The sequence below is a fragment of the Grammomys surdaster genome, unplaced genomic scaffold (genome assembly GCF_004785775.1).
Source record: "Grammomys surdaster isolate TR1022 unplaced genomic scaffold, NIH_TR_1.0 1052, whole genome shotgun sequence".
Classification (NCBI taxonomy): Eukaryota; Metazoa; Chordata; class Mammalia; order Rodentia; family Muridae; genus Grammomys; species Grammomys surdaster.
In genome coordinates this window covers 5,872-14,033 of record NW_021605471.1, presented here as the reverse complement: position 1 = coordinate 14,033, position 8,162 = coordinate 5,872, and the positions used below count along the sequence as shown (strand labels likewise).

General features: G+C 40.8%; 1 pseudogene; it reads right to left on the bottom strand.

Moving 5' to 3' along the window:
• Nucleotides 1–453: 453 nt before the first annotated feature.
• On the bottom strand, nt 454–5,422 carry LOC114634649 (annotated as a pseudogene).
• Nucleotides 5,423–8,162: the final 2,740 nt, after the last annotated feature.

Genomic DNA, 8,162 nt, shown 5'->3' with positions numbered 1-8,162 from the left:
CTCCCTTCTTAAAATTACTCAAGCATCCACACTTTGATCTTCCTTTATTTTATGGAGAGTTCCCTTACTATATTGATTTTTTGAACTGTGGGCTCCAGAAAAATTAAAACCAAGTTACACTTACTTTTCTTGCACAGTTCCAAAGGGAAGTCAAAAAGAGAAATTCCAGTATTATAAAGAGCTTAGTGTCCAGCATTGGAACTCAAATCTCCTTTCCAAAAGATGATTGTGCACTTCTACTTCTCTGGTTTTACCTTCCACATCACACACACAGATTATGGCATAGGCTGAGCTCCATTTATTCTGTACATTCTACTGGTCTAAATGGCCATCCCAAAGTCTGAGGATCGCTGACTTGTCTGGATTTCTCTGCAACTGAAGTTATGCTTTCAGAAATAACTCTGTATATCTCCTTTACATAATGCAACCCTGCCACATGGTGCCAAGCCTCACCATATTCCTGTGATACCTTTAATTTGTGGTTTCTTCTGTAATTGTGGAGGTACCATTGCCAGTGGCTGTTCTTCAGTGACTCCAGAATCTTTACACAGCGCCATGTCCAAGGTTTTCTCTATGACATTTCCAGCCCCACAGTTTATATGCTGCCAAAATAATAACCCCTGGAAGACCATTGCATGTTATATGATTCTACTGTGGTTACAAAGTGTATTCTTTGAATTTTATGGAGCACAACTTCTTTTTAATTACCCTCAGGAAATATTTTTAAGAAAGTTTGGTAGCAGAAATAACTTTTTTTTAGCAAATTTGATTTCTTATATCATATGATTAGTTTTTCTGATAAAACCAATATTTCACTTCAATGGTACTTTTCTATTGTTAATCATTAATGATTTGCCTTCTCTAGATGACCAGAAACCACAGATTATTAATACAAAGACATCACACACATGGTCCCGACAGGTGTAGTTATGGATTCAATAGCCACTTTCTCCATCATGGGCACTTTTCTCAGCATTTTATTTAAAGTTATTATAATAACTTATTAAGCTCTTAACATTATATGGCTATTATGGCCAGAAGTTCAAAAGATGTCCACTATCATTACATAAGCAACATGTGACATGTGTCCTGGACATACTCCCATGAATTACGTACAGGTAAAGGAAGGCTGAGATGCTAGTCAGCAACTAGGCAATGGGGCATTTATCAGAAACTGATCCAGATAAAAGACAGAGACCCATCATATCAGCTGGATAGCTTTGAGCAATGCCAGAGTTCGGCAACTCCACAGGTGATCCCTAGATGGAGTCTGTCAGCCAGGTGAAAATGTGTTTCTGCCCCAGCCCAAAGTACCAGGCAGGGGCAGAAGGGAAGTGGAATTCCGGAGGGGCAGGGTTTGGGTAGCTGGTGTGTCCTGAATGTCCCTGGCTCCCAGATGTATCTCTGGGGCTTAGGGAGTGAGATGGAGTTCTTACCAGCTGCTCTGAGTGCAGTGGCTCCTCTAGGATGACTCAGGATTCAGTATCTCCACAGAAGCAGACCATCAGGAGCTGGAAAGAACCCAGATGTCCTTCAACTAAGGAATGGATTAAAAAAATGTGGTATATTTATGCAATGGAGTATTACTCAGCTATTAAAAACAATGAATTCGAGAGGTTCCTAGGTAAATGGATGGAACTAGAAATTATCATCCTGAGTGAGGTAAGCCAATCACAAAAGAACACACATGGTATTCACTCACTGATTATTGGATATTAGCCCAGAACCTTGAAATGCCCAAGATGCAACTCACAGGCCACATGAAGCTCATGAAGAAGGAAGACCAAGTGGGGGTGATTCGGTCCTTCTTAGAAGGAGCAACAAAATACTCAAGGGAGCAAATATGGAGACAAAGTGAGGGACAGAAACTGAAGGAGGGGCCATCTGAAGACCATTCCACCTGAGTATCCATCCCATGTGCAGTCACCAAAGGTAGATGCTGATGTGGAAGTCAGGAAGTGCATGCTGATAAGAGCCTGATACAGATGTCTCCTCAGAGGTCTGCAAGAGTCTGACATATTCAGAGGCAGATGCTCACAACTAGCCATTGAACTGATCATGGGGTTCCCAATGGAGGAGTCAGAGTGAAGGCCATTGGAGCTGAATCCACCACTGCCCGGCTGAAAGTAAGTCTTTTTATATAAGTCTTGGAGAGTTGAATTTGGGGCTTTATGCTTACCTAGATGTTACTCTGCTCGCTGATTCATATCCCCAGCCGTGTATTGAACACTGGATTTTCCCATCATTACTTATCAAGAAAATTCTATTATAACTTTGTTTGTTATGTCTCCATCCATCTTTGAATTTCGCATCATACTAGCTTCTTGGAGTATATGTGGTTGTCATCCTTCCCTCCCTACATCGAGGAAGAGCCTAAGGATTACAGGTCACAGTTGTTCTTTAAGCCTAGGTGAAAATTCATGGTGATTGCATCTGATCATGGGTTTCCTTTCTGAGGATGCAGGTTTTGGTTTTCTTATTAGAGTTATTCTGGGTTTTGTTTATCTGCTTAAGTGTTTTCTGTTAGTTTGGTTCAAATTCAGAACGCCCAGTGTACCTAGAAATTGATTAAGAGTTTCCAGCTTAGAGGACCCTCAATTATATAATCATTGACTAAGGATCTTCTGGATTCAACTGACATTTGATGAAACATCATCCTTTCTTGTAGTGTGATTGAAATTAGAGTCCTTTCTAGTTGATGGACACCTGTTTTGGATAGCCCCGGCCTTGTATTTTGATACTAATTCCCCTTTCCTGTGAAAGGCTGGAGAGGAGGTGTGAGTCATTACCCAGGTGATTTCTAGTGAACCTTCTGCCCATTTTAATTTGTAAAATAAAGGCTTGAGCCAGTGATTGGGTAGAGGAAGGGGAGGTGGAGATACAAAAGTTGGTGGGAAGAGAGCAGAGGGTGCACAACTGGAGGATGACTGGAGGACTGAAGGAAGACAATGGAGGTGGAAGACGACTAAGGAGAGGATGACTGGGAAGCAGGAGGTAGAAGAACAAACACAGGGTCTGGAAAATCCTCAAGTTGTAAGGGACTCATAGCTGGGGAACAGATTAGTTTATGGGTATCTGCCCAATCTAGACTTACAGAATATATTCATAATTACTCAGTTGTGTTTTCTTTGATTGGTCATATTTGGGTTGGAGATTTAAATATATCCTACAACACTGATAGCCAATATATAGCTCATGGTTTACAATTACTTGAAACTGTTCCTGTTTTAGATACTGCTAATTCTCAAATTTTGCAATAAGTTATGCAAATGCAACTCAATTTAAGTGAATGTACTGTTCCTTAACTTTATAGGACATTTAAGAGCTCCTACTGGATTGCTTGGACCCCTTAGGGAAATGCCACAGTAGATTTAGATACCAGGCAGATTGTAGGCCTTTCACAAGAACACTTAGCCAAACAATCTCATTCTTTCTTTTTTTTTTTAAGTGGAAGCACATTTTATTGTAAAGATTTGTGGTTGTCACTTGGAGTGCATGGATCTGGATAGCAGCAAGCCAAGGCTATCACTGGGGAAGGCAGGACAGAGAGAGCCATCTACTCAGGAAAAGCTGACTTCTATCGATGTGGTAAAGGCTGTGGTTACATAGAAAAATGTTTTCTTTTGAGGAGTGTCAGGGCACCTATGACTTACTTTAGAAGAGGGAAACCCTGTATAAAATAACAGTGAATCTGCCAATGGTGTAGACAGGACGAAATCTAATCCAGTAATGAAAATTTTAAAATGAAAATTTTTTTTTCACAAACAGCAAGAAAAAAATCATTTTGGGAAGGAGAACCAAAATGAAAGAAAGAAAGGAAGGCAGGAGGGACGGAAGGAAAGAAGGAAAGAAGGAAGGAAGGAAGAAAAAAACATAGTCTCATACATTCATATTTGGTTTAGGGGAAATTATCGCTCATTGATAGAATAATTACTTAACATGCTGAGAACCTAGGTTTGATCTCCAGCAACAAGAAAAAAAAAGGGAGAGGAGGAAGAATAGAAGAGAGGGGGAGAGAGGGAGTAAGACATTCATGTTCTTTGAGTCTCTGCAAAGCCTTGGGTCATGTAAGCAGTCTACACTAGGGGGAGCCATGCTGACTGGCACTCAGAGCTCACAGACCCATGCTTCTGCTTTCTCCCTAATGGCAGGGAGGCTGTCAGAAAAGTCAGAGCTTCTTCAGTTTGGAGCCCACGCACCGTTCCATTGAACTTCCAGAATCAATTACAAAGAGCAGAGGAGAGGAAGTCTATCATTACAAGGCTTTAAAGAACGCTGGACTAACCCTGCGGCAATGGTCCTCTTCTACACCTATCTCACTGCTGACTGTAGGGACCATCTCCCTGCCTTCAGTCCAGTACATCCCTCGCCTTCTGTCTGACACGACACACGTTTGACTTTGTCCTGGCTCCTGCTGCCTATGCCTTGCAAGAGAGGTGACATTGATAGGTGTGCTGAATGGAGATCGTTTCTGCTCCCATTCCAAAATACAGGAAGCTCAAGAAATGGTGCTGCAAGAGTTAGAGCATCTGTGGAGCTGTGGCTGGCTCCTGAGCTGCCGCTGGCCATTGGAAAGCTGAGCAATACTGTTACTAGAAAGAGGCACAGGCGAAGGAGAGACAGATCTCTGAAAGATTTTCTCCTGGTCCCGCTCCCGCTCCCAGGAGTGTCTCTCTGGCTTCTCAGGTTTGGGTTCAGTCACAATGGCCTTCAGCTGTTTGAGCTTTTCATCTTTGACCCAGAGTTTATTCTGCATCTTTAGCTGGGTGGCTGCCACCGGACGCTCACATCCCTTCTGCCAGTTCATCGACATTTCTGTCACCATGCCTGGCAACCTGGCTTCTAATCTGTGCTTGTCAGAAACCTGCCGCTGAAGCTTCTGCGTCTGGCTTTCAAGTTCCTGCTGCAGATTGCGCTTACCTTCTTCATAGATTGTAGTTGTTTTCTCCAAAATCTTAATCTTGTACTCCAAAGTTTTGTTTTACTTCTCTAGTCGTTCTATTTTCGATTTCTGTCCTGAGATGAATTTTTCTTTTTCATTTAGTTTTTCCTGAATGTAGTTTTCTTTATTTGATAGAGAACTGTCAAATGTTTTTAATAAGGCTTTGAAAGCTACACATCGTTTGGTAAAGTCCTTAATCCATAGTTGTCCTTGGCGATGCCGTTTCTCCAAAGCATCAATCATGCTTGGAAAGGTCTCCTCATCATTGATATCCAAAAGCTTGCAAGGGGGCAGTGGTGGGAAGCTCTGTAGAATCACTTCAGTCATCAAAGGTTCATCTTCAACTGGGCCTCCCCGAGGCAGGTTTCTGTACTGTCTCCCCGGTGTCAGGCCACATATCACCTTGTCTACTGGTCTCGCTACTTCACCTTCCTGGGTTAGTTCAGCAAATCTCATGACTTGCCCGGCTGGATCTTCAAGCTTTGTCCGAGATCCTTTTTTTTACTACAGGTTTCCTGGGCATCTTAGCCTTCGCCGACTTCATGACCGCAGGCTCCTGGCTGTGCTGATGCATGCGCTGGACGTCGAGCTCAATCTGAGGAGCAGGGCTGGTGGGGACCAAGCAGATGGCGGCCACCAGGACCCGGACTCAGTCTACAATCTCATTCTTTACATCACGAAAATAGTAATAGCTTGAGAAAACAATTTGATATTTCTAGAGAATGTGAAGGTCAAATTGTAAAGACTTGTCCTGAATGTCCTTGATTTCTACCTGTACCACATAATGGTGTTAATCCTCGAGGACTCATACCTAATCAATTATAGCAAATGGATATTACTCATATTTCTGATTTTGGACAATTAAAATATGTACATGTGACTATTGACAAACTCTCAGGCTTTCTATTTGAGCTGCTTCAACAGGAGAAGCAACTAAATATGTAATTAGTTATTTCCTACATTGTTTTTCTATGTTGGCTGTTCCAAATCAGATTAAAACAGAGAAGGGAACTGGCTATTGCAGTTGAACATTTGAGACTTTTTGTCAACAACCGAATATTTCTGATATCCCTGGGATTCTTTATACTTCTCAAGAACAAGGTATTGTGGAATGGGCCATGGAACTTTAAACAATATCTTCAGAAAATAAAAAAGGTGGAGATATATCCCCATATACAACAAAATTATTTCAATCATGTTCTTTTCATTTTAATTTTTTTTGTTGTTGTTTTTTTCGAGACAGAGTCTCTCTGTGTAGTTCTGGCTGTCCTGGAACTCACTCTGTAGACCAGGCTGGCCTCGAACTCAGAAATCTTCCTGCCTCTGCTTCCCAAGTGCTGGGATTAAAGGCGTGTGCCACCACTGCCCGGCCATCTTAAATTTTTAAAAATTTGGATGCCAAGGAACTTGCTGCTGAGTGTCCGTGGCACACTACAATTTGTCATACTTATGCCTACATAAAAAGGAAGGATCCACTTACTGGCATATGGCATGATACCTATCATGTGTTGAATATGGGAAAGAGGTTATGTTTGTGTTATTTTTTGTTGTTGTTGTTGTTTTTTCTGCAGCATGCTGAAGGAGTATGGTGACTGCCAGAGTGATTGGTGAGACATTCTGATGCTGGGACAAAGAATAATGAGCTTGCTCAGTACCCTGACAATACTGACTGGGAAGCTGTATTGAACATATGTTCCTGACCCACCTTTGCTTACCTATATCCCAGATGGGACAAGCTGCCTGGCCTCAAGGTTTTAGACCTTGTGGGATAGAGAATCAAAAAGCAAAATTATAATGTCACTTGTATTTTTCTTAAAGGTGACCAATTTTTCAGACTCAATCACGGACTGGTCTAGAAATCAATCCAATATTGGAAATAACAGTCTTCATTTGGAAGGCTGGTTCTGGACATTTTTAGAGACATATTTGGAAGTTAGCTATAAGTTCTATATATATAGAACTTATATGTATAGCTATAAGCTAGCTATAAGTTAGCTAAAAGTTAGCATAGTTCTCTATGCTGTTATGTTAACAAGAGATAAAATTGGGAAAGGATCTGGATTTCAAACAAGTGTTAGTGCATGTGTTAAGGCTCTTTTAATTGTCATGTTAAAATTACTTATGTTTCTTCTACAGTATTTAATGTCAGTTGTATTGCATGTATACATTCTAATTGTGTTAGTGTATTGACACCTGGCATATATGTTATGGGGGTCTATCAACCAGGTTTTGTTATATTTCCCTGAGTATTACAGGACCTTTGTATTCTGATAAAAGCTTGCAAGTACTTAAAGAAGTGAGTCAGGTTTTAAGCAGAAGCAAGATTGTAGTGGGCTTGATTTTTGCTGGTATAACAGCTCTAATTATATTAACTGCTAGTACCACTGCTTCTGCAATTGCTTTGACACAAGAAGTTAAGATAGCTACTTTTGATAATCATTAAGCAAAAAAAAAAAAATGCTACTAATGTGTTGAATATACAAGAAAATTTGGTTAGGTGTTTGGAACAATCGATTGATGCTCTTTAACCTATTGAAGTTATTGGAAAGAAGTTCAGAGTTTAAGAGTAAGTAGCCATCTGGAGTGTCATGTCAAATGCCAATAGATTTGTATTGCTTCTAAAATTTACAATGATATTCATTAAAATTAGGAAAGAGTTTAAAGACACTTCCAGCATATTTGGCATAATTCTAACACCTTTCTGAATGTTTTAACTTTGCATAGTGAGAGTATGAATTTAAAGCATTCTGCTCTGCTGAGCTTTGAGGCTGCAGATGCTGCTGATAAATTTATCCATGGCCTGAGATCAGTATTTCCATTTTGATGAATCCTCAAGAATAGCGTATGTTGCTTGATCCTGCTAGCACTTTTTGTCCCGGGAGTACTTATATTTCTGCCCATTGTGTTAAAGTCTGTTGTCTTTAACAACATCAGCATGTTTACAGCCACAGTATATGACTTGAAATGGAAAATGGAACCCCAGACAGAGGTATTAATTTACCAGGCTGGCAAGCCAAGGATGGGTAAGTTTCTGTACAGAGCCTTACCAACCTGAGAGAGAAGTGCAGTGCTTTTGATGATGCATACCCCATGATAAGTAAGGAAGACATTCTTGTCAGAAAGACTGAAGGCAGGCTCAGTCTTGTTTATGAAATAAAACAGGGAAAGATGTGGAGAGCTCTTAGGGCTGCTTGGCAGGAATCTGGCATTTGCCAAGGTC